Source organism: Lagopus leucura, unplaced genomic scaffold, assembly GCF_019238085.1.
Source record: "Lagopus leucura isolate 7727_CA_CO unplaced genomic scaffold, USGS_WTPT01 Super-Scaffold_100012, whole genome shotgun sequence".
Classification (NCBI taxonomy): Eukaryota; Metazoa; Chordata; class Aves; order Galliformes; family Phasianidae; genus Lagopus; species Lagopus leucura.
In genome coordinates this window covers 15,037,107-15,062,658 of record NW_024962267.1, presented here as the reverse complement: position 1 = coordinate 15,062,658, position 25,552 = coordinate 15,037,107, and the positions used below count along the sequence as shown (strand labels likewise).

Sequence of the window (25,552 nt, the reverse complement as noted above, 5' to 3'; positions counted from 1 at the left end):
AGTCAGCCTGTGTATAAAAGAATCTGTATGAACTTCACTTATCTGCCAATTTTTTTTTTTTCTGCCCAAGAATAAAGCCCTAAATTTCAGTACTGGCATTGTGGAAATTTTTTGGGTTCATTCAGTTTCACTTTTCCAGTGACTATTTATTGGGAAAGAAGTGTGGGAATGAATAGAAAACCTGTGTTTATATCCATATTCCTTGATTACCACTCACTGGCTTGCCAAACATCTAATGAAAAACTGCCTTGTCGCTTATTTATTGAATGAAACTTACTCGTGTCAGTGTGATTTTTATGGTTCCACATAATAGAATACAAATGGCATTTGTTTGAAGCTTTCTCTTGGCCGTTGTGAACTCCACCTGTATGTTTAGTTCAAGAATTTATTTGCTTCCCTTCCTTCCTTTTGCCTTTAGTATTTATTTACACAGGGGTACTGGAGGCTCCCTGTGTTCAAATCAGACAGGTTGTTGTTTAAGAGTATAACAAACCTTGTTTTTACATGCATGTATATGTACATGTTTTCTTAGAAATTGATAGTAGCAGTGATCCAGGTGGAAAGTAAAAACAGAGGAGTGTGTATGGAAAGGAAAAGGAAAAGGAAATAAAGCTCCTAACCTTGCTGCAGAGGCAGATGCTTGTACCACAAGAGAAGTATTCACCACATCAGATGTAGTTTTACCTATGTTACATTCATCCTTTGGGATTACTTAGCTCATTGCAGCATGCTTATGGGCCAGGTAATAACTATCTGACCAACTTAACAGATCTGATCACCTGTTGGTTTCCTGTTATACAAAACTCTCAAGCAGGGAATATTCTTTGCTACAATGAAAGCATGAATGTTAGTACACCTGTGTTTGGACCTTAAATATTCCTTTACATACTTGCTCTGTATGATGCCTGTAGAATTAGAAAATGGTTTAGTGCCTGCAAAGGAAAAACACAAGTATCTTTATTATCTGCTGTACTGAAGTCATTATCAAATTAACATGATTAGCATAATAACATCTTAGATAAAAGCAGAGAAAGCCAGGCTGGCTAAGCCATGAATTTGCTGCTGCTATATTGCTGTGGTGGAGGGATTCGATCAGTAGATGTTAGACAACTGAGGCTCAAATGGTTAAATGATAAGTTCTCAGTTGTGGTATTTTTCAGTGGTGTGGGCGAAGAACCTTTGCAACCGATGTAGTCATTAGTTTGAAATGGCACAGATTAGCTCTTCTTAGAATGAAATTTAATTATTTGGGAGCAATTAAGTTAGCAGAGTCTGCTGAGTTTGTGGGAAGAAGGGTTGAGAATACAGTTTCGTGCCAAAATCTTGTAGTTAATACTCTCTCAGCTTTTGGATTTGAGTGAAAGAAGCGTATAGCTTTCATCTTGTCATTTGTCATCCATGCAAAGACAGCAAGCTCTCTGGCTGTCCCTGCCACTGCTTGGCTGTGTGGTTGGTGTGGGGTGGGTATTCCCTGCCTGGGGAGCTGGGAAGTGGAATGCCTGTGGGCTGATGAGGCGAGTGCCAGCTGAGGGCTAGTTCTCTGCCTGGCTGCCCTATTAAAAATAAAATGCTTCACAAGACTTTGTCTTGAGGTTATAGAGGATTTGAAGGTAGTCATTCTGCCCTTCCTCCCCGTAAAAATCCTGGCCCACCCCCCATAAAAACCAATCTTGCTGTTATTGCTTCGCATTTTGGCATGTGACGTGTACTGCATCAGATCTTTAGGGAGTGTGTTAGGTTTTAAACAATGTTGTTGCTATGTGGAGCTCCAAAGAATCCCTTGGATGTACAGGATTTAACAGTTTTCAGTTAGGACAATAGGTTTGCATTCGGCAGTTTTAGTTAAAACCAATAAAAAATTCAGTTATTCAGATATGTCTGTGAAATGATGATTGCTTGTATGCTTTAAAAGGAGGAATACAAGTTCAGATTTTTGTGTTTCCAGTATTAGGCCATTTTAGAAAATCCTTCATGTTACTGATAGTCTCTTCAAATTTCTCTTGCCATATTTCTAAGCAGATTACCGGTGTGTGTCAGTCAGCCAGCCGGATTGTGGCATACCAGTCAGCAAATGGCACCAAAGAGATGTAGTCATCCGTAACTTATTATGAAACCCTCTGCATTCTGGTGGCCACAAGAATGAAGCTGGAATGTAAAATGAATGTGAAAGAGCTGAGCCCAGCTGGCCCTGCTCCTCCTCACAAACTTACTGTGCTGTTTTCTACGCAGAACACAAACACACAAGGCAGTGCTGTAAGTCATTTTTCTCCTTAGCCTCTTTGACGCCTGGCTGGAAAAGGAAAAAAAAAAAAAAAAAAAAAAGGCTCTTCCATCTGCATTTCTTTTATCTTCTGGGCTGGATTTGAACGAGGAATTGATAATCCTGCAACCTCTCTATGTTATTCTCTTTTCCCTCGAGGGAAAGGGACTGAGATCCTTGGGATGCACCTAGTTTCTAATGCCTGTTGATTGTGTTGCAGAATCTGGCTGTGATGCTGCTTTATTTCATAGCACCTTTCACATAGCAGCATGTGCACTGCTTTTCCAATACCAGCCAGGGAAGATGTGACCGGACAGATTCGCTTCTCATTGCAGCTGTGGGTAGGCAGCAGTCACATTTGTAGGTTGTTCTTTTCTGGCTGCAAATAAATCCACTATGCAATTGGTTCAGTTCACTGTGAATGAAAGAGCAGATGTTTTGCTTTGAAAAGGGAATCTTATTTACAGGCTTGTAGCATAAACATACTGTGGGAGGGATGCCTTCTTGGGAAGCAGGGCAGCCCCCTGGCCTGCCGGGTAGGAGGCAGCTCTGGGGCAGCAAGGACCAGAGACAAGTGTGTGGGTATTTTTAGAAGTGCTTCCAAAGGGCAGCCTGCTGTGTGTCAGTTTGTTTATGGTCCCGTTATGCAGAACACAGTGTATTTCCAGCTGGCTTCATGGTTTAAGTTCCCAGTCTGCCATTTTTTGCTCCCTCTGAGCCACTGACTGGTGCAGCAAGAAGGAGGCTGGGAGATGGTGGAGCTGTTTTTCCACTTCGGTTTCCTTTTAAATGGCATCAAATGGTGATTGTTTTCCATTCTGCACAACAGAAAGAGCAAGATACAGTTAGGGTTTGCTTTTCCCTGGGGTGGTGTGGGTGGGACTGCTGGAACAGAGCCAGAAGAACTTGGCATTGTAGCAGACTGTAAAGGGAATAATCTGTCTTTCCTGATGATGGATGGCACTTAGAAGGCAGCTGAGCCTGAAAGCCATTTTTCATGCTAAGACACTGAGATGTGTGGGTCAGCTATTGAGCAAATGCAAACCTTTAAGTGCAAGCTAATAGCTTGACAGGTTGAGCCTGACAAGCAGCAAGAAGTTCAAGTGTAGTTCCTGGGCATGTGTAAGTAGTATTCTTTTTTTTTTTCTTGGTGGATTGTAACTAATAAAAATGTAGTTTTAAATATTGTTCTAATTGCATGATGATTTGTTTCTAAGTTTAGAAGCACCTTAAAGAAGTCTCAGCTAATAAAGAAATCTTTTTTGTTCCTAAATAAAAAAAAATTGATGTAATGCAAAGATGATAATTTTTAAAAAGCTTTTAAAAATATAGGATTAAAAAAAATACATATTAATGCAGCTGAGCAGCAGTTTTAAAATATTGACCCCCCTTTTTTCTAGGGACAACTCCAGCAAATTTGTCAGCTAGCTGCAACACAGCATCTTTCTGTTGCTTTTAAAGAGCTGGTCATGAAATATTGACAATGAGATTTGGAAAGCCTGTAATGGTGGAAAGCTACATCCATACAGGGTAACAAAAGCTGTAGGAGATGCCTCCAGCCTAATTGGACAGACACCACTGTTAGCTCCTGGAGAGGAGGTTTATAAGGTTACATTCTTTAACTAACAACAACTTCACATTAAATATGTTTAGTATCTCTAAAACTCACTGTTATCCACTTATCATCTTTATTTATCTGCTATATTTTTAATTATTCATCACAAAGCTGGAGTTTGGCTTTGTGAAAGCGAACTGACACAGTAATTATGATAGCAAGTTGTTCTTTATTGATGTAGAAGTTTTAATAGCCAATATATAAAATCTCTAGAAATAGACGTACGTTCACATCCTGATGAAAGTGCACTGTATGGAGTTTTGGTAAGGATGTTTCAGATTATCATTTGGCCTTAATAAAGCACTTAAGGGAAGTAGGGACATAAATTTTGATTTCCTTACCAGCTATGAAGATCATTGTATTATTGTAGAATGAATTTGTATTACAGCTTTAATTGAATAAAACAACAGCATATGGTAGCTACTGGTTAGCACATTAGTTGAGTACAGGCTAAGCGTCTGTTTCAAACTGATCAGTCTGTTTTTTGATATGAGATTTGGCAATTCTTAAAGTTCCAGTAGTAAATATGTTTTTTGGTGATCCTGAGAAGCGTTGTTTTTTTTTTTCTGGATCTTAATTCTGAACTCACAAAATGTGTTCCAGTGTCTCTGTTTATTATTAACTGGATGTTATGAGGACAGCCAAGTAAATCTTGCAAAGCATTTGTATCCTGCTGTATCTGCGATGCTATGAAATTGTGTGCTAAGAACAGGATGCTTGCAGGCTGAAGCAGTTGTTTTTATCCTCAAATATTTGTTCAGCAGAAGTTGGAAAACACTTAGCCTGAAAGAGCCAGTTAAGATTAAATGCAGTATAAGATGTGGACTGCACAGTCAGTAATTGAATATGCCGATGTCATTTAAATAAAGACTGTAAAAATAAGTTCGCCAAATCAGGGGGGTGTTCATGTGATTAGAAACCTATTGATGAGATGGGCATGTTAGACTTCTAGAAATACCTCAGTAACTGATCCCTGTAAGAGGTATCAGGGGAAAAAATGCCTATGTGAATACAGTTTATGTAGATCTAGTATACCTGTCAACTTGGTCAAAGCTATCAACTTTGGAAATTCTTTGCTGATTTATGGGAAAATAAGCGATGACTAATGTTCGATGGACAGACAGTTTGTTAATTAGTGTGGATGTCAGCTTCTACAGAATGTAGAAATAATGAATATATTCCTGTTTTATTCACAAAATTGCCTTACAGAAAAATACTTAAAAGAAGCCACGACCAACAACAACAAAAGGATATTAGACTGTATGCACCAAGTTCAGGATGACTTGTGGCTAAATCATTCTTTTTCAACTGCACATGAAAAACATAGTGATAATACCAAGTTTTAACCAAGGGAGAAACAGATGGATGAGCCTGCATATAATCTCAATTTGATTCAGGTTCACAGTAATCATTACAGTTTCCTCCTGATTTTGAGGGAGAACAAATGTGATGCAAGGAGTGGGGAGTATGACAAGTCTGTGTCTTGTTTCCGTAATTGTTTTTCATGATTATACTTCTTGTTAAATTAATTCTCCAGACCTTGACTGACTTTTTGCTAATATTGTGATGTTTTTTCTTATCAGGCACTTATGCACAGCTTTATTATCCGATTAAGCAATCAAGTGGCATAAAGCATGTGGTTTCCTACCACAAGTGCACTTGGCATGGTTGTACTGTTACTTAGTGTAATTGGGTTTACCATGCTGCTTTGATTTTATAAATGAAAAAGACGTTGGCTGCCAACTTCTGCCAAGTCCTAACCTAGCCAAATGTTAGCTGCAGATTATGAAAACTGCTCACTTGGAATTTGCATCTAATGCTTTCTGCAATGTTTAATGTTATTTCAGATGGTAGATGTGGCTCAGGCAAGAAGCTGTGTGAATGTCACTGTTATTTTGGAACGATCCCCATTTCTCTTCTGCAGTGTCTCAGTATGGCTGGCAGCTTTCCTGGCTACAGCTATGTGTACTGGGATGTGGCAGCGTGTACCCACACTCAGAGCTGGATGGACCCAAGTTATTTTTCCTATTAGTTCTTCAAGTTGTTTCATGCTAAAGCCTCAATTTTTCACCTGCCTTCATTGTGAATCTTCCTGGAAAGTTATAAGGAAGAAATAAAATAGCTCTTAAAAAGTTTGTCTTCTGAGACTTTTAAAAGTTGTCCCACTTAGAGGCAATGGCGCAGGCATTGGTCATCCTTTGTTTCTTGTGGAAGTGGGACACTTGTCCTCCTGCTGTGCAGTAACACGTAGTAGAAAAAACACGCAGACTAGTTGTGGGAGAGAGAACTGTCATATATTTACTTGACAATGAATGCCCATTTCTACATACTAGAAGGGCAAAAAGGACTCAACCCTAACAAAATTAGAGCAGCACAAAGCTGTGTGTCAGTGTAGTTATCAGAATTTACTTTGAGACTTTGGGAGGGACAAAAAAAAAAAAAAGCTAACCTAGGCTGTCACTATTACTTTGTGTTACACCACCGTAATCTGATAGCTGGCTTGGGTAGAGGAAAAAGAAAGTTTTCACTGAGCACAGTACTTTATGTCTAAGTAATAAAAAGACTGCATTTCTTTATAATAGTTGGCACTAGTACAAGTATTTTGTAGCACAAAAGCTTCCAGGAGAGTAAGACATTTGGACTTCAAGGAAGTCTGTCTTACCCCCTACATTCAGATATTTTCTAGCAGCAAAGCTCTGTGATCGGTTGGCAGCATCTTCATGAGTATTTCTGGTTGTGCTGACGAAGGAACTTGCTATTCTTTAATTCTGGAAAAACTGTTGTTGAGTTCGTTTTAACGTGTTGAATGCTAAGAACGCGGTGCTTGTTAGCTTAAGTTTTTTAAAAGTGTTGTCAGCTGCCCTACAGTGTCTAAACATACCTGATTATTTCATAGTTTAGATACATATAAAGCCACAAATGACTTCATCTGTTAGACTGCCTGCTAATTTATTTTCTTGGATTTGCTGATATAGCAAAGTGCTCTGCAGTGGTTACTGTAGCTAAAATCTGTTAGATGGCTGAGGAGATGGTGTGGCTTTGTCAGAAGAAGCCTTTGGCAGAAGAAGCCACTGAGTGTCTGACTAAGCTGCTAAGTGTGGCAAGATTTCATTTTTCTGAGGTCTTCAGCCACCTTGACTAGGAGATGCCATTTGTAGGTTGACTGGACTCCTTACCGTGAGGATTGCATGCGGAGTTCAGCCTGGTGGAGAGCTCTGCAAGGAAGGTCATGGTCAAGTCCAAGTCAGGGATAACTTGGTAAAGATATGGCTGTATCATGTGGCCAGCCCACAGCAGAGGAGTGGTGGATGGCTTTAGAATATTGCATGTAACAAATATATCCCAAGAGGCGAAGGTACAGCCTTTTGCAAGACAAGATTATGGGAGATGACTGCTGTATTATGTAGGCAGTGCTCCCCAAATCAAGATGATGGATGAAACCATTCTGGTAAAAGGGTAGAAGAAAAACAGGAAAACCTCTTTTTCTTTGTATATAAAGAGGATTGAGAAAAGGCTGTGAAATGATATCCATCTTCCAAATAACTATGTTAAGTGTTCATCTACGCTATTCTTTTGTATGTACTGATATGTTGCCTGGTTTCTGGCAACAACTACAGCAGACACCGTTTAGTACTGTATTTATCCTCTTGTAGTAACAGGAGTATTAGCAAGAAAAATAATCTGCTCTCTTATCAGACTAATTACTGTTACCCTAACCTCATTAGATAACGTGGCTTAAATTTAGCACTTCACTCTCAGATTTAATCTCTTACCTGTCGGAGCAAAATTGCTCTGTTTCAGTGCAAAAGGTTCTCTATCCTTCGTGAAGTAAAGGGTGGGATTGGCTTTTTATTTTTGTAAAGAGAAGATTAGGAATTGTAATTTCAAAAGTATGTGAACACATGAGTTTTATAGCCACAAATTTGTCATGAGCTCAAGTGTCCTGAGGAACTCAAGGACTTGGTTAGAAAGCCTGTACTGCTATATCAGGAAATCCAGTTATTACATGCATTTAACAGGATGCACATAACATATTCCCTATCCACTTACCCCCAAAGAATTCTATGCGCTATAAAACACGGAATCTCAGGCTTAGTAACAATGACAACAAAGTAATAGTCCACTATTCCAGTTTAACAACTCTTTTAGAATTTCTTTAAAGGTTTAGGTAATAAAGTAGCTAAATATTTGTATCTAAAATTGCCTGGGGCTAAATTGGAAGTGAAAATGTAATCAAGTGTTAATTCAAAGTGTAATACCTCTATATATGCAAAGTTATTTGGATCAGCAATTGTTTTGGTCCATCAGTTATACTTCCCCATGCTATGCACTAAGGCTTTCGTAACAACTATGGAACAACTCTGTTGTCATTTTCACAGTTGAAGGAGGAAAGTGTCTTGTACCAATTTTCTCTCTTAAAAGCCTCTTCTGAAAATGATCAGGGAATAGAGGGAGAGATGATGAAGCAATGGAGCACTGCTATAGCTATGAAGGCTTCACAAACCCTTATCCTGCTCTACCATTTGCAATATCCTTCTGTTCTTATAAGTAAGAAGCAGCCTGAAATTTGCAGTTACAATATGTTTGTTTCCATTTATGTGAAAGGTGCATGCGTCTTCTGTGAATTGCTTGGAAGGACTACATTAGAGTTTAGTATCATTGGGATGAAATTCATCTTGGCAGCTGCATCTGGGCAGGAAGCTTTATTTGAAGTCTCCTTGATGATATGCTTCATGCTATTTAGTTGCAAGATCCATGTGTTCTGCCAACAAATGTAGAGTTCATATTCGAATGTCTTTGTCTTGATTTTTTTAGCAGAGATGTGGTAGTGATTGTATGTTATAATGGTAGATTTTAATGATGGTAAATTTTTGTATGTAGATGCTGTGGCCACTTTATTTCTGATGTGTATGTTATGGTATATTTGCTAATGCTGGAAACTAGTGAATTAGAAATAAGTTCTAAGTGCTGTTCTTTATTCCCCTCAAGATCCAGTTTCAGTCTCTGTCAACTTTATAGAAGAGGCGCTAAGTGAAACTGGTGAGCTACAGTAGATGGTACTGCTGACTGTGCTGACATTCAGAAGGTATATGCTCGTGTTTGAGAAGTCTCAGCTGGGCCAGCAGTTCCTTAAACCACGTTCACTTGAGTGCTTTTTCTTTCTTTAGTGTCTTCCAGAAGCTAATAGTAACTTTTTCAGGCACATTCAGGCAACTGAGCTGTTCCTATGCTTCTGATTGTATTAGAATTTATATGCACCAGTGTATGGGAACTGCTGAGTCACGGCCTGAACCTCTGATTGATCACCTGAGGTGAGCCATGAGTCAGCCACAGGAGCACAGCTGAAGGCAATTCACCTGTGCTGCCGGAAGGGGTGGAGCCTGGCTCCAGCCCTCCTGGACCTATAAGAGCTGGCTACCAGAGGGGAAGGATCTCTTCTGGAGATCACCTCTTCTGGTATCTTCTGGTGAGCTCAACCCAAGGGTAAGCTCTTCCACTTATTCTCTCTTGTGATCCTTGTTTGCTTTACCTTACTCTCTTGATTATATTGCAATTATAACATCTTGATATCTATTGATTATACTCAATTATATTGTGATTATAACATCTTGGTTATACAACCAGTACAGGTTTGAAACCTTAAAAGTCACCTGCATCTGAAGTCTTTGCTATCCAAGGAGCTGCAACATCAGTGAGTCAGAATTTCACGTGCCTTGTCGGTCTTGTCTGCTTGCAAGAAGTGAGGAATGATGTAGCATTGATAGGAAGAGAAGAAATATATGCCATGGAGTATGTGATCCTCGCTTTGTCTGTATCTTAATACAAAGTAATTCTAATGTACAACTTCAATCATGATGTCTGCCTGCAGACGAAGCTTTTGGGAATCTGTGGGGCTGTGGAAGAGGCATAAAAATGAGGGAGAGATTGACCTAGTGCTTATCAGAAACAGAATTGGGTAATGCCTTTTCTATGCTGGAAACGATTGGGTAGTAATGCATGCACTCATTTGCAGGAGGGCAGGTTCAGCAGTCTACCACCAGTTGCAATGTAAATCACTTCAAAGGCCCTGTGCATGTTTTCAGCTCTGAGGATGAGTAATCTGTTGAACAAAATATTATTTGGGAATATCCCTGTAGCACTCTTTAGAAGTACTGAAACTAGAAGTTCTTACTTTAGCTTTTAAGAGGTGGAAATTTTCACTTGGTGAAAGGTAGTGGTCTGTGATATGTACAACAGGCAATTTGGGTCCTTGAGTCTAGGGATGCTCTCACCTTCTGTCTTTGTTTTCTGATATATTACTGACAGCTGCATGTGGAACAGTCTCCCAAAGCCACTTAAACTGCTCACTTATTGGCCATTGTTGAAGCTGCCATCTTAGTGAACAGCTTTAATAGGTAACTTCTCTTCAAGTTGTGCTTTTTGCTTTTGTCATTGTTCAAAATAAAATCTCCTGTGTTAGTATTTGAGAAAAGAGACACCTTTTAGGATCATGATATGTAGAGATTCTTTTTTTTAATTTCTCCTATCCTGATAAGCCACATTAGGAGGAAAGCTAGACCTTTAACTTATTGATGTAGCTTTTTATTATTTACGGATTGGGGCTTCACCCGGAAACATATTGGTGTCTTCAACAGTGCATTGGGATAAACTTCTGATAGGGAGCTCTCTTGTTTGTTCTTAGCACTGTGTGTACTTCTCACACTTGTGGAGTTGAAAACACACATATATTCTTTTGTACACGACTTGGGAAATTCAGGAGATGGGGTACCTTACATTTTTTTTTCTTAGTAAATCTCTTTGTCTGTTTTGTTCCCCAGTGTATATTATGGTAAAAAGTTGATCTAAAAAGGTCTAGAGTGGTGTTGCTGGAGTATGGTTTGGCTTAAATGAGCAAGTTGTTTAATTTTTCTTTACATTTTACTTTGCTGTATGTTTGTGCGCTGTATTTTTTGTTGTTGTTGTTGTTTTGGTTTGTTTTTTTGTTTTTTTTCTTTAAGAGCTTGAAGCTCAGGGGCACCAAGTGACAGAAGGAGAGGCACCTTCCTTCACTGGGGCAAAATAATCTGCTGGTGGGAGAGGCATTTGCAGATCCACCTCAAAACCTGACTGGTGCTGCACAAAGTCAGCTTGCATGAAGCCTCACAAAGAGCTGCAAGGAGCAAAGATAGCTAGCAAGGCCCCTCAGGGAAGCTAGAAGAGATGGGAAGCACTCCATGTAGTTTATAGCTTCACAGACCTACTGCCTGAACTCTGCTAGCAGACGTCTTAGGAACAGTACTGTCTTTGTGCTGTCCTGTTCACATAGTGATTTCCTTCCTTGTTGGGGAAGAACACGAGAATCAAGTAACACTCAGTACGCCTCTTACTGCTCTGCAATTCAAGGTCTTATTGGACCAAAGATGATTTCTTAGGATAAGTCAGTGGTTATTTTATGTCTGTAGGTTTGTCCAAACACTTTTTAAGTACTTGAAAGTTTTGAGCATGCAGAAGGCATAAGTTTTTATCAGTGTCCAAGTTAGAAACTTTGTATGTGTACATATTGTATGCACAAGGGAAATTTTTATTAGAAGGCTATAGTTGCCTAACAGCTGTACTGAGCTGTTTCTTTCAGTGTGTGGATTTAAATTGATTACTTAAATGTTTTTGGGGATATTTTGCATATTTCTCAGGAGTCAGCTACCTGATTAGTGGACATCTGTTCAATATTTTAGCATGGCAGTTAAAATAATTAGTTGTTATATGATGCTAAAATATATTTCTATTAGAAATCACTGATGGAGGGGAGAGAAGAGGTACTGTGATTCCAGTAGTCGTGTTCACTGTGTTAAGTGCTTTGTTGCCTCCAGAGCTATGACAGCTTTCTGCAGGCTTACTTCTGAAAGCACTTCTCAAAAGGAAATTAGGCACAACAGTGTGAAATAATTGTAATTCCACTGAATATGAAATATAGAGAATAACTGAATCTTGAGAGCATGGAGGTGTTGTACGAATCATTCCATTTCATTAAAAATCAGAGCAGTGGTACATTCCCATTCTGTACACTTTAAAATATGAACAGCTGTATTATTTTATAAAAGATGCACAATCTGTTTCTAATAGAATGCTGTGATAGGCATGTAATATGTTATAGAATTGGCTCATGAACTTGGATTTTTTTTAATTTTTTTTTTAAATAAAAAGTTGCAATAATCAACGTTTGTGCCTATCAGTCTTACGTAAACATGAGTCTTAACTGGACCTCCCTGTCTTCAGAGGATTTGCTAATATCTATTTGGGAATGTCGTACCTTAGTTGGCTTTTGGAAGATTATGGCTCCGTGAAAGATTTACTATTTGATTTGCTCTTTGGATAAAATTCAGTTATCCCTCCAAACTGATAGCGTTGTAAGAAGGTGTGGAGTGGTGGTGCTATAGGTAGAATTTCTCATTTGTACAGGGAGATATTTTGCAAGAAAGATGGAGGAGTGAAATGAGTTTGTGATATTTATATATGAGCAAAGAAATACTAGAACTTTAGTTAGGAAATGGGTTACAAAAAACCCAACCAGTTGTAGCAAATGCCAAGATTAGACACCATGTTGCTCTTGATTCATCTTTCACAGCTGATGTACACATTAGTAGCAGCTGTGGAGAAGGGGGGGGCTGCATAGCTCAGGCAGTATGCAAAAGGAGCTAGCTAGAATCCTTTGTCTTATAGTTTTTACTCAGAGGGGTTGTATTGAATGAGACAACTTCATCTATAACGCAGTCAGAATGTCTCAAAAGCTTACTTTTATACCCTGTTTTCTATACTCTTCCTTTCCCAGTTCAATTCAGTACATTGCCTCTTTGAGCTATTACCACTAGAGTTGAATTTTCACAGTAGCAGTTCTGACATGGCTGTCTTTTGTGTGATCACAAACTTGCTGTTTCTTGCAATAAATCTCTCGTTCAGATATCCTCACAGTTTAGTTTATAGTTTCCACAAAGAATATCCTGCTTTAGTATGATGATTTATGATAACAGTATAAATCTGATACACAAGGGTGTCCTTGCGATTCTGGTTTGTTTGCAGATTTGCCTTCAGAAAACCCATTTTGACACATACTTGGTGATGTCTCTAAGCTGTGGTAAGTTCTTTCTTATACAGATATAGCAAATGAGAATTACTTTTCAAATGAAGATAAAACTAGTATCATGCTTGTGTTAATCAACCAAAGTTTTGTTAATAATCATATGTTAATAATAATGACTGTGACTTAGGAGTTAGATTCAAATTATACTTTTCTAGAGAAAGAGGCTCTCATTAGCTTTTCTCCAAGCCCTAGCTACCTGTCAGGGAAGTTTTGCTTTTAACCAGGTGCTTTAATAACTTCAGATGATGTCCAAGACACTTCCTGCTCAAGGAAATTGCTAATCTGAGGAGCTTTTGAGTGCTTTGTGCTTCATTTCACCTTGCTGAGATAAATCCAAGTGTCTTTTTGTTCTCCCAGCAGTCATGCTCGGGGTGGATGCTCCACTTGGAGTACTGTAGAATGTGCAGAAATAGCTCTGCTGTTGCTCTGGTAATAAGAGGTTGGGTATGAGCGCGTGTGGGAGTTTTAAGAGCAAAGGAAGTGTTTTATTGCACAATAGAAAATAAGCTGATGAAGTGAGGGTAGGCTATCCTACCTTCATTTTTGATTCCTTTATTGTTATCTTTTATGTCTTTTTATCAACTCTTGAGGAGTTTGCAATTAATTTCCTGCTGTGTTACCTTGTAATGAACTGGGGGATGTTTGACTTGGCTCAGAAGCCAATAACATGAGTAAAATAAGTGATAATTCTGCAGTGAGGCTTTGAAGTTAATTTGGCCGGAGACTTTAATATTGTAAAATACAGATTACGTGGTTTTGTAGAGAACTGAACACAGCCATGAAGAACAGAGCTTAGACAAATTCCTATAGAGTTGTTAGAAGGAGCTTGATCTATGTCAGGAGAAACTCATCTCCTTTGAGTTGGCTCCCCTGTATTCTTCTTCCAGCTAGGCTTGGATGGATGGCGCTTTGCTGTGTCCGTGTCTAACAGCAAAGTTACAGTCTCATCATCAGCCATCCCACCCTGTTCTGTGGAAACTCTCAGCAGAGATTTTTTACTTGAGATGGATTTACTAGAGGAGCTGGATTTGAGGGATTAAAATTAGTGTCTGAACAGAGGAGCTCTGTCTACCTATTGGTTTGAAGTATTTTACTGTGTGTTTTATGTTTTGTTTCTACCAAAAAGAAAGCTTATTTCTCACTCAGAAATTGTGCTTAAGGTCATTACACATGTACATAAACATCATTCAGACATAAGTCACTATAATGGAACATAAGTTGCAGTGAAAGTGAATGCCATATTGCCTTAATAAAATTCACAAGTCAGTAGCAAGACTATTCTGTAGTACAACCTGAATTTTACTCACACCGCTATTTTATTTTGTATGGCAATATTTCAGTGTGCCTTTGAATGCAAAAAGCAATGCATGCCGTATATCACATCTAGCAGCAGCAGGGAGAAAAGCAAAATGGAGGTGTCCAATGAGTCCAGCAGGCTCTTAGCCTCTATAACGCTCAGCAAGGAAGCAAATGACTACAGGCTTGAACTTAACTGCGTTTGAAGCAAACATATCTGTAATGCACCATGAAGGAAGCATGTCCCTGTCTTGTTTTTTTTTTTCTCTTGCTAATTACAAATGTTGAATAATCAGAAAGATTAGTAAATGAAAGAATGCCTTGTAGGTTTTTTGTGTGGTTTGGAAAAGGATTGGTTCAAACTCTAACCTGGCAAGAAGGTACCGATAGACTGAAGTTATATTATTATCAAAATTATTGTTTCAAACACCATGGAGAAGTAATGTGTGTTTTGAAAGTAAAAAGGCTGTTTGTTCATTTGGCCAAGAGTAGATATGGACAGAGTTGTTCCAACGGAATTATGTTGCAAGATCGTCTAGAAGCGATATCTTCCCTTATTCAGTCAAGTGCTTGCCAAGCATGACATCACCAATGCTCCATCATGCGATATAATATGACAATGAACTTGTGTTTAACTGGAATAGATAGCTATTGCTGTCCAACTCTAACAATAGCAGTTTGTGGCAGAGCATAAATTGCAACATATTTGTAGCTGTCATATTCACAAACTGTAGATAACTGCAGGAATCAATGGCTTGTTGTCAGACTATGCAAGTTCTGGTTTGTGGCATCTCAACAGAGAGGTTTTAATCAAGAAAGCAATGGTGGCAATAATTCAGTATGCATAGGAGTTTTGCAGAACTGTATTTTAATCTTTGTTTCTCTGAATGTTGGTACACACTTGCCACAGAATATATAGAATATTAGAAGTTTGTTATAATGAGTGTGGTGCTTCATATATATGTGTGTATATATGTGTATAGATATTTAAATTAAAAAACCATATGTCCACACCTTAATACCCTTTCCTGATGAGAAACACTCTTAGTTCATTGAGAAATCCATCTTAAATACTTTAAAAAGATTGTTTTACTTCTGGCTAAAGGAGTTTTTCCATTGTGAACATACCTATGCAGTAGCTTTATTCTAGATTAGAGCGTGTCAACAAATCACTGATTGTCTCAATATGCAGTCTAGTTTAGAAAATGAGAATTAAATGTACTGTTGTAGTTTGGCAATTTGATTTTTTTTATTATTACTGTCTGGATAAAGTATACTTAATTAGATTTAAAATACATCTGAAGATTGAGATTTCATTTTCTATCAAGTAGGTAACCTGCTGCTTAAGAAACATTTATCTAAATGTTTTATCATGCCAACTGGTTGTCAACACCCGTGTCAAAAAATAGTGGTATTTTATCTTAAAGGAAAGGGAATATCTGTGGCCAAGGCAATCTGGATTAACGCCAAGGAAGCTGTCAGGGATGCAAAAAAAAAAACAAAACGTTTCATTTGTAGTGCTTCCAGCACTGTGCTCTACACCTTCTTGCTTTCCCTTTTCTTGGTTTGCTGTGTTTGTTTTTCTTTTCTGGATCATTTTTGAGGTGGATAATGAAACATCCAGCATCAGGCTTGCTGGTGATTCTGACATGTTACTATGTCTTGCATCAACCAAACCGATTTTCTTTAACGTGGGGGCAGTCTTCTGTACGACGTGGTGCTGCAGTGTTTGTATAATCATAGCAGCTGCAGCAAATCTCGTGTTTGTAGCTTGTATTGTTTCTGTTCACAAGTACAGTCACAGCTCATGTCATGCCATTAAATGGATGCTCCAAGCCTAGAGTTAAGGATAAAATAGATTCAGTCAACAGCAGATTAATATTGTTTCCAACTTAAGTACTGTAGTCAAGGAGGATCTTTGAAAGGTGTCATCGTAGTAGAGAAGTACAACCCAGAGGAGACTTAAAATCATTGGAATCTAATTTGCAGGACAGTCTGAAATTTTGACTTTGACAAATTATCACTATTTGTTTATACCTTGCTTACAAGTAATATGCTGCGCAACATCTGGAGGGCTACGTATGTTTTAAAGGTGTCATTGTAACTGCAGGATGTAATCATTTTTTTTTTTTCTTTGAACAGGGCTATATGTATTTTAGTAGCAGTGACTCTAACTTCCATATTTACTTCTTGAGTAAACAACTGACAGGTATTTGTGTGCAGATGGCAGAGACTCATCTCTGAACCCTGCCAGTCCTTAGCAGTTGGCTGTCACCGTATGAAATCCTCCAGCTTCAACACTGAAGGCATTTTTCATAAACAGCCCAGAATGACATTGAATCAATAGATGTTGACATGACTTCTATTCATAGAAGCATCAATTAAAGTAACACTATCTGATGTAAGGTCAAATAGGAATTTTATCTTTTTGATTATTTTATCATGCGACGTTTTCTGTTATGGAAGCGATGTCAGTGTCAGCTGCTCCAGATTTGTTTGTGTATCACTATGTGGCCATTCTATACATGACATTGAAAGAGAGCAATGAATTGCTTGGGATCGTGTGTTGTGTGATTTGCAGCTCCTAACTTGATTTTGTTTCTTGTTTGAAAACACGCAGATCGTTTTTCTTTTCCTAAACCTAGAAGTGAAGAATTGAACTAACTTAGGTTATGATGTTCACTGCATCTATTTACTACATTTCTGTCTGCATACAGAGAAAATATATTTTATTATTGGAAAGTAACGTGGCTATTTGGAAAATCACTCGGGCTACAGTACTCGTGTTGGCAGTTTTATTTTCCAACCGTAACAGTTCTGTTTCCTTTTTATACCCATTTGTGCAGAGATTAAATTATCACAAATCATGTTTTTTAGGGGCTGTGTTGCTCAAGTAATTCAGTTTTATGTACTCGTGGGCTGTGTGGATTTAGGCAAGCTCTCTTCTGTAACATAGCTTTATTTGAATAGTTTACCATAAGTCACAAATCTAATCAAACTCTATCACTGGGTAAAACAATTCTTTTTTTTTTTTTTCTTTGAAACTGGCTCCAAATGAGTAACTTGGCTGAGTTTAAATCACAATTGATATCCGAACAGGAATGTCAAGCAATACCAAAAAATAAAACCAAACAGAAAAGTACTTGCTTCCTTCCTTAAATCACTTTAAGGCGAGCAGGTAACAGATTTTAAGAGAAGACTTAGAATGCTAAGTTTGCTTTTATGCTTAAGGGACTGATGAGTGGATGCAAAGAACTTGCACTGAGAAGTCACTGCGTTCACCCTGGCTCTGCGGGTGTCACAGCTTGAAGCAGTGATTCAGTACCTGGTGGGTAGGCTGGGCCAACCCAGGGGAGCTCAGATGCATGCAGTCCATCTGAGTGATCAGAAGGGGTGGAGCCAGGATGCACCCCTTACCAGATGTCATTTAAGGGTTGGCAGTGGAAGCAAGCACACATCTGTAGATATCCCTGTGTACCTGAGGCTTTCCAAAGATAAGCACATTCTTTCCTTTGTTTCTGCACCTACTGCTGTTGAATTTGAGCAAATCCTTACTTGCTGAAGCCTAGGACCTTGCTACTTTGCTATCATTGTGTTACAGGGAATGAGATGTACATCCCCATCTCCAGTTTCTTGGCTGCTTTGCATTTTGCCAGTTTAAACGATAAAGCTGTTACAAGTCTGAGAGCAAAGTTTAATGCATCCTGAAAAGTATGGACTGAATCTGTGTGGTTTAGCTCTCAGCCTCAAACTTGAACAAAATCAACAAAACAACCTTTGACAGCATACACTGCTGTCTAAGAACTGTGGTGGTGAATATAGGGCTGCCTCTGGCGTGCAGATGTTCTGATAATGTGCAAGTCTCATGTAAAAGTGAAGATAGGATATGATGATACTTTTGTGCTTATTTAATTTATGTATTCCGATTTGGACTTCAGTCAAGCCTAAAACCCACAGCCTTTCCAGGAGCAAATAATTGGTGTGATTCACTGATAAGTGTGGTTATCTGCTCCTGAATCTTACTCCAGCCTTATTTTTTTGGTTTGTGTGTCAGCTTAGCAAATTGGGAAAGTCTTTTCTGATGTTCCTCACTCCGCTTTCAGCTTTGCTTACTTCACATACTAATCTTAAAATGGTCCTCTTCCAAAGATCAAAGATGTAATTCCCAAAGCAAATGGGGGTGGGGAAACCAACTTAGTACAGGTAGCTGCAATAGGACACTTGCCCTCGCTTTTTTGCAGTGAGATTTAGCTTTGCATGTTCTCCATCTTCTCGATCTCAAGCTCTGGTCCCAGTAGTGTATCTATCTTTGGTCTATACTTATTACTATAGTCTCTTATCCAGAGTACACTCTGAACTCTAGCATTGTACAACTAAGGTGTTTTCTTCTGTTTTGTTTTGTGGTTTTTTTTTTGGATCTCTTTGTGTTAGTGAAGATGGTGAGGTTCCAGAGATACTTGGAAGCTGCCGGACCTGTAGCAGGCCTATGAGAGAGCCAGCAATAACAATGAGTAAATTCTTCACTACTCAGGGTTACTGTGTAAACCTTTCTTAAATGAAGGAATACAGCACAATACAGAACAGCTCCAGCGAGCAAAGCTGCTTTTGAATGCAGTGGGACTTCTGCTGTCTAGGAATGAACTTTGAATTGGAATCTTCACCCACATGAGCCCGCAGAAAACCTTATGCAATGATCTTATGGTTTTTGTGTTGTTTACAGAGATTTAGTGATTTGTTACAGTGATACAGTGATTTAGTATGCTGGCTTAAGAGTTTTATTTTCATCACTGTGATCTGATTAAAACTATTTAATCTCATAGGTGTTTTGGAGCTAACGTGGGTACAGATCAGAAAAGTTTTTGTACAGTATTCCTGTTCACTAAAATATTCTGGCAGCTGAGTGTTTTGATTTGGGTTTTTTCATTAAATAACAAAGGATTAAATAACAAAGGATGCATTAAATAACAAAGGATTTGCATTCACACATGGTTCTTTCCATTCACATAGCAAAACAAATGTTAATTTCTGCCAGCTTCCCATCTTTAAGTTGTTCTCCAAAACAATTTTTGCTTACCAATACTTCCAAGCTTCTGCGCATCTTGAAGTTTTTTCCACCAATCTTCTTACTCGTTTAGCTGTGTGCTCATGCTGTTTCCGTGCCACAGGTCAGCAGCTGGGGCGCAGTTAAGTGACATTTAATGGTCTGATAAGAAATGAGCACAGGACTGCATCTTAACTCTTGATTCACCGACCTGTCAGATGTTCACAATTCTGTTCTTTCATGGTAATGTGGAAGTTGCTGCATTTTCTACTTTTTTTTTTAAGGATGGTAACAACAATTTAAAAAAAAAAAAAAAAAAAGGATAAAAACAGTGTTATAAAACCATGTCATGTATTGTCTGAAAGTAAAATGGGTTCATGGACTGCTGCCATTGTGGCAGGTAGATTGCCCCAAGTCACAGCAGTGAAGGCTGCAGTGTGAGTGCCACCTGGCTTGTCTGTACTAAGCCCTGTAACTCTGGGTTACCAGATGGCTCATTTTAAATATTCTCACATTAATGTGTTGAAACAATTCATGCCTGCCCTTAGCTGGACCTGCTGTCCATCAGGAAGCCATAGCATCACTAGGATTTCAGACACACAGCACTTCTTCAAATTCAAGCTTTTGGGAATTCTCTGCAGCCCTAAGGAGATTTTTCCTTGTCAGGTTCTAACTATTATTTGGGCATAAATTAAACAATAGGAATAAAATAGTTGTGATAGGGCTGTATATATTCCTCATTTCTCTAATCTTAGAGATCCTCAAAATATCCCTGCAATAAATTTCTCTCCTACAGAGGATTTAAGCTGTATTCTACTTTGATGTTTCTCTCTTGCTTTAGAAGGCCTGAATCTTCAGTTTCATCCTTGCAAATACATTCTTATTATATCTACATTGCCTAATTTAAAGTGTAAGACGTGAATATGTATTATCGAGGAATTTACTTAATCCCTTATGATGGCTTTTTTCCTTATCTTTTCCTTATGTGATGTTTGGGCTGTAAGAAGTCAGAACTTTCCTTCAGAGAAGTATCCTAATGTTCTGCTCCCTGAATTAACCTTGAAAGAAGAATTTCTCTTAATGAAAAAAAAAAATATATATATATATTTACTAATTGGTTTGCTCATTTTGACTTTTGAGAACTCTAATCACCACATCAAAGTTATAAATGCTTCCTACTCCTCTTCCTGTGACTATATAGGTTGTTTAGACAGCCATCAGACTTGTGAAGATGTTTTTTATCTATTTGAAAGTCGTTGTTGTTATCACATGTGTGTTCTAGATGGTGCCTCCTCCTCTAGTATGCTATATGTCACTACTGGGTGGCACTGCTGTAACACTTGAACCACATGGTTGCTTCACTCTTTCCAGTACTTGAGCTTAGCTTTCTTTATGTTCTATGACAAAATGTAGACTTGATTTCGGGCCTTTGTGCCCACAGATAAAATGGGATTTTTTTCCTTCAGTTTCTGAAGAATGAAGTTGAATTAACAGGGAACCCTTTGTTCTGAGATGATATCAAGCATAATGTATCTTGCACAGATTTGACCTTGACTAAAATGCTGCCTTGAAGAATTGATTTTTGCTTCCATCAGGCTTTAATTACAAAGATCTTCTCTCATTGGGAAGTAGAGTTGAAAATGGAATACCCAAGAACAGCTTATACCATGTAGTAGGACTTGTATAATTTGGACTGTATTCTAGCAGTGGAGTTTGTGTGCTTCCTTTCAGTGCATTATATGACTGTGTGTGACTGTTGAGTTTTTTGACATACGCAAGGGAAAATCTTCCTTACCGCTTCTGTATTTAGTGCGCGTGAAAATATATTTAATGATATCAAGATCTGTAAATGGGGCGGCGTATTGCTGCTCAAGGTCACAGATGCTATTTGCCCAACTATATCAAGCTGGAGAACTGCTGCCACGCTCCACAACTGATTTCTGGCCTCTATACAAGAACACAGCACAACAAAAAGCCTTGCTCTGATAATTCCAGTACATGAACTTCTCTGCATGTTTTCTGTGTCTTTAGTAGAGCTTGTGCTGCTTCTCGCAACCAAGTCCTTCAATTAAGAGTTGCCCTGTAAGTCTAATTCTTGAAATGTTGTTACCCTAACTGTGCATGGTGCAACAGGAATGAGTTGTCCTAAATAACAACTTTCTGGAATGTGGCTATGTGATTGGGTTCAGGCATGACAGGGTTCTGTAAATAAATACAGAACAAAAAAACCATTTCCACTGGTCCCTTCTAATCCAGTCTTGAGTGCTGCACAAGTGAGATTTGTTTTCCAGAGTCCCCCAGCCTTTTCTCTTGTCCTGCTTTTACTGCAGAAAGTCAAGTTTAAGCAGCGCTGCTGTTCAGTTACCCTCCTGTTCCTATTTTCTTCTGTGTTTAAAGTGATTTTTTTTTATAATAAGTAGGCTTTGACTCCTTAGAGTGAAATGTCAAAGTAAGTATGAATGACAAATATCTATTTCAGACTCTGCTAGATGGGTTTATGAGGCAGTAGAAGGAAAAACATTAGAGTGGATGCTGTCTTTAAAACCTGATTTTGTAGATGGGAGCAGATTGCTAAGATCTTCTCTTGTCTCCAGGGATATAGGAAGTGCTCAGCCATAGGGACTCATAGACAACCAAGACATCATTTGTGGCGTGGATTAATGATTTTTCCCCTGTCTCAAATCTCAAACTCTCAAGTAGTTCATATTTGGAATACAAACCAAATACGTTGGTGCGAAAGATGGAAATAGTAATTTTCTTGTTTAAATTCAAGAAGTAGAGTATCAGTGTGAGGGGGTTAGCATTTGCTTACAGAGTTTGGTACTGTCATGACAATCAAATGGCACCAGGACTCAGTTTACATGAAGCCAAGCGAAAAGTCTTTGTGTGTTGAACCTCTGTGACATACTCTGACACAAATAACCTTCAGTATTTATTTCTTTAGTTTTCCTACAAAGGCATTGTAGAAGCAAATAGGTGAGCATGATGTATTGTGTAATTAATAATACTGACACGTATTTTGTTTGGCAAAGAAACAAGGTAGTGAAATTGCAATGCTGTGGTGCAGTATACAGTCTGTTAGAAAGTGTTTCTGATATATTGATACTCAACTTTTGTTCTATTACTAGACAACATCATTAGTCTGGCACATTTGGGGTATGTTTTGGACTTAGCAGGTTACAGGAAAATCTGGAAAGACAGAATGCATTCTTGTTAATTATAGAAAGAAAAATAGCCTGTAGCAAATAAGAATCATTTCCAGACAGTTCATTTGAGTTTTTTTGCAAGCGTTACTTTTTAGCTGTTTTTTAAATAGAGGTTTATAGAGAAAAAAATGAGATAAACTTATGTTTTTTAATTTTCTGCTGGGTTGGTGATTAAAAAACAGTAATGAATGTGTTATACTCAGTACAAATCAGCAGGTCTGAAGGACTTGCTGGAGTGTTTGAGGATGTGGTCAAGAACTTGCTGAACCATTTGTAATTATTTTAAAGTAGATAGGAAACTGAGGATACCAGCAACTTGTGAAAATAAATTACTTGGAATATTAATATGCAAAAATAATGTTTTGTCCAGTAGGTATGGCTTTTGTACCTACCAACACAAGTAGAATATATTCTTTGTACAGGTCCGGAAGCCTTTTTGGCTATGTTGCTGTTCCTCTGCTTGACTGGGAATGTGAAATGAACAATAAGTCCTTAATTTAAAGCTGAGGTAAGATCTGGACTTGAACTATCGCCTGCCTTGTTTTCAGGAGAAACACTGTGAGGTTCAAGTGAAATACAAGATTGACTTTCTCACAGTAAACATTTCAAAATCTCAGTTTCATAAACATAAAGTGCATATCTGTTTGTACAAGCTTGTAGCCATAAATATATAGATATTATTCAGACAGTCGTTCAGAATGAATGAAAGTATGAGGGGGAGAAGTAGGAAGAAAGCCATGTTATAACAGTTGAGTTACTGAACCTGAATAGGTCTTAAGACTCTTGGGTAGAGATAAGTTTATCATCATCATCAAGTAGCTGAAATGCTGAGAAGACTGAAAATGTCGAAGTGAAAATTATTTAAGAACGTTATTTACTATTTGCACAAATTATTTGCTGTATGTTTTCCTTTCATCCAAAGACACTTCTGAGATGTCATCTGAGGTAATGGTGCTGAACATGAGGCATGGTGCTCCCTTGGGAAGCAGAGGATACGGCCTAGAACAGTTATCTGGTTTCACACTATATTTTTGTGTCTCTTGAGATTTGTTACTTCCAAAGTTGAAAAGAGAAATGGTAGTGGGGGGTACTAAGCATTGTAAACTGACCTAAATTGCTGTAGCTGGTGGTACTGAGTGACAAAACACAGTAAGGTCTTTTCTGCCTTAGCAGTTGCTGACACTGCCCTTGAAGAAAGTGTTAGCTGAGAAAAAGTCATGAGTGAAAATGGATAATGCTATACTCTCGTGTCATACTCTGAGAGACAATTATATTGTTAATTTTAATTGCATTCCTTATTTATTCATTATTGCAGAGTATTGATCATGTGTAATACTTTGATTTGGCTTTGTGCCAGAGATGGAAGGCCTTGTTTTCTACAATTTGTGAGCCCTAGATGCGAGAGCTCTGTTCTTGAGAACAATGAAATGAAACACAATGATGGATCTCATCAGAGGATATTGTCAAATAGGAGGTATGGGCACCTGGTCTGGTTTTACTTAACATCTTTGCCTTAAGAAAAAGACAAAGAAGTTAATTGGATTGATTTCGTTGAAAAAGAGTTCAGAACTAATGGGAAAATGCTGGCAATGAAGTCAGTGAAGGAAGGCATTATATGACAAGGAGTGTTTACTTCTTAAATAAGAAATAAACTATAGCCAGGAAATAAGTATGGAAATGAAAATGACAGGAATCTATATTTCTACAAAGAGAGTTATATAAAGGCAGCAATAAACAGAGCAATGAAGGTAAATTCTGCATGGGGTATGCAGAGTCACTAAGTCATTTCATGGATCGGGAAGTAGTAATCCCTTGCTGGTTAGGTACAAGTTCTATGTCTTGGTAACTCCATACCTGAATGTTCTTAACAGATCCATGAGGATTGAGAGGAATAGTGTGACTCAATATTTCTGAGTGAATCATTCAAAATTTCAAGATTTAAATTTTTAGGGCTGCTTCAAAAGTTTAGTAGGGCTTGTAAGAGTGTTTTAAAACCCTCTGTTTTACGTGTATCCTAAAACTAAGAACACTGTCGTGTGAAGGTCAGACTGCTTACTTAGGAGAGTATTACATTTACATTTCTGTAAATTAATATGCATGCATTTGAAACGATAGTTGAGAGGTTCTGATTTCTTTTAAAGCTCGTGGAATTCAAATTAGACTTTTCTTATACTTCTCTGTTTGAAGTACTTTGAACAAAGCCGAAAGGCTACGTTTATGGACTGTGTTGCTTACACAACATGTTCAAGTCAATTTTCACTATTAAGCAATACCCCTGGCATAGTCAGCCTTAGAGTATGGCAGCTCCAAGCTGTTGACTCAGAGCTCTGGCAGAGTTACTACGTGTAAGTAACCATGTTGCTGAGAGGGTTATGCCTGTTGGCATGAATACTAAAAATCAATTTTTCTTATCCTGCCTTTTTGGTTTTTTTTTTTTTCCATTTTTTTTCTTTTGATGTCCCTCATTTCTCCACACGTGAAAACTTGGTGCTTAGATTGGAAGTACTGCTGAAATCTCCCTGCTTCTTTTTAGCACAGAGAGGAAAGCTGCTCTGGATAAAGGAAAGGCAGCAGCTGTGAAGTTCTTATTGATTTATTGGAAAAAATGCAAACCCCAGGAACTTAACAATGATAAATGAGGGTTATTTATGGACATGGCCGTGATATACTTGTCTAAAACATAAAATAATGAAGCTGAATGTTTTTTTAAATGTGTGTAGGGAACAAGGAGCATTTGACAAGTGAATTTTCTGTTTAGCTCAGTTAAATGAAGGTAAGGTAAAAGTTTGCAGCATGTTCTTTTGTCTGATGTGAGACTAAACATATCATTTGTATATAAATCCAGAAATCCATTGAAAGTAATTCTGAGAAAGTGTGGTACTAAAAGACAGCTTCAGCTTTCCAGAGTGTGTGCTTAGCCTGGCACCACCAGGGTGGTTCCTGCCCTGTTACTACAGCCTCCTAAAAATGCTCCCTTCATTTCATGGCTTCTCAAAACCTGATTGCTAGTTTGTGTTTC

General features: G+C 38.2%; 1 protein-coding gene across 5 annotated transcripts in view; it reads left to right on the top strand.

Annotated features, from left to right (window-relative positions):
- The window catches only part of GULP1 (GULP PTB domain containing engulfment adaptor 1), a 147,073-nt gene that overhangs the window by 24,194 nt on the left and 97,327 nt on the right, over window positions 1-25,552 (top strand). Inside the window, exon 2 of one of the 5 annotated variants that reach the window (XM_042874836.1) lies at window positions 12,930-12,984. The exons of 3 other annotated variants lie outside the window; for them this stretch is intronic. The gene's annotated coding sequence lies outside the window, so the exon portion shown is untranslated. Of the gene's footprint in view, window positions 1-3,262; window positions 3,383-12,929; window positions 12,985-25,552 lie in introns of those variants that run through there. One more of the 5 variants, XM_042874837.1, reaches the window with a different exon arrangement.